The 1,164-nt window shown below is 35.2% G+C and overlaps 1 protein-coding gene across 1 annotated transcript in view; it reads left to right on the forward strand.

Moving 5' to 3' along the window:
• Nmu (neuromedin U) overlaps positions 1–1,164 on the forward strand; it is a 37,025-nt gene that overhangs the window by 19,194 nt on the left and 16,667 nt on the right. The gene's annotated exons all lie outside the window — the stretch shown is intronic.

The raw sequence follows: 1,164 nt of genomic DNA on the forward strand, positions 1-1,164 counted from the left end.
GGGTTGAGAAAGAATTGAGATGTGTTTTATATGTGTACCAACTCCCCACAGGGAATGTGAACATCATGCACTGCAAAAATGTACTAATGTACTAGATGGTCTTTATCTCAATCTGATAAAAACCATCTATGACAAACCAACAGCCAACATCATATTAAATGGTCAAAAACCGAAAGCTTTCACTCTAAAATCAGGAACAATACAAAGATGTCCACTCTCACCACTCCTACTCAATCTAGTTCTGGAAACATTAGCCACAGCAATTAGACAAGAGAAAAAACAAAAGGAATAAAGGTAGGAAAGAAAGAAGTTCAATTATCATTATTTGCTGATGACATAATACTCTACATAAAAGACCCCCAAAACTCCACCAAAAGATGTCTAGAATTAATAACCAAATTCAGTCCAACAGATGAATACAAAGTTAGTACTCAAAAATCAATAGCGTACCTGTACACAATTAACAAACTCACCGAGAGAGAAATTACAGTAGCCACACCTTTCATAAGAGCATCAAGAAAATGAAATACTTAGGAATCAATCTAACAAAGGCAGTAAAAGATCTTTACATTGAAAACTACAGTGTTCTGAAAAAGGACATCAAAGAGGGTATCCAAAAATGGAAATATATCCCTTGCTCTTGAGTAGGAAAGACCAACATAATGAAATGGCTATACTCCAAAAATTATTATATAGATTTAATGCAATCTAATCAAGATACCATTAACATACCTCACAGAATTAAAGAAAACAATCCTAAAATACATTTGCAACTAGAAGAGACCAAGAATAGCAAAAACAATTCTCAGCAACAAAGGCAAGGCAAGAGGCATCACAATCCCTGACTTGAAATTATACTACAAAGCTACTATGATAAAAACAGCATGGTACTGGCCAAAAAAAGACCTGAGGATCAATGGAACAGATTAGAAGATGCAGAAACAGCTCCAAACACATTCAGCCACCTTATCTTTGACAAAGCAGCCAGACACATTCACTGGAAGAAAGATAACCTCTTTAATAAATGTTGCTGGAAAAAGCTGGCTTACCACATGCCAAAGACTAAAACTAGGTCCATGTCTCTCTCACCATGCACTAAACTAAAATCAAAATGGATCAAAGCTCTAAATGTTAAAACAGAAACACTAAATCTGCTGGAAGAGA

This window comes from Chinchilla lanigera, unplaced genomic scaffold (genome assembly GCF_000276665.1).
Source record: "Chinchilla lanigera isolate Chin_1 unplaced genomic scaffold, ChiLan1.0 scaffold00046, whole genome shotgun sequence".
In the NCBI taxonomy this organism is placed as follows: Eukaryota; Metazoa; Chordata; class Mammalia; order Rodentia; family Chinchillidae; genus Chinchilla; species Chinchilla lanigera.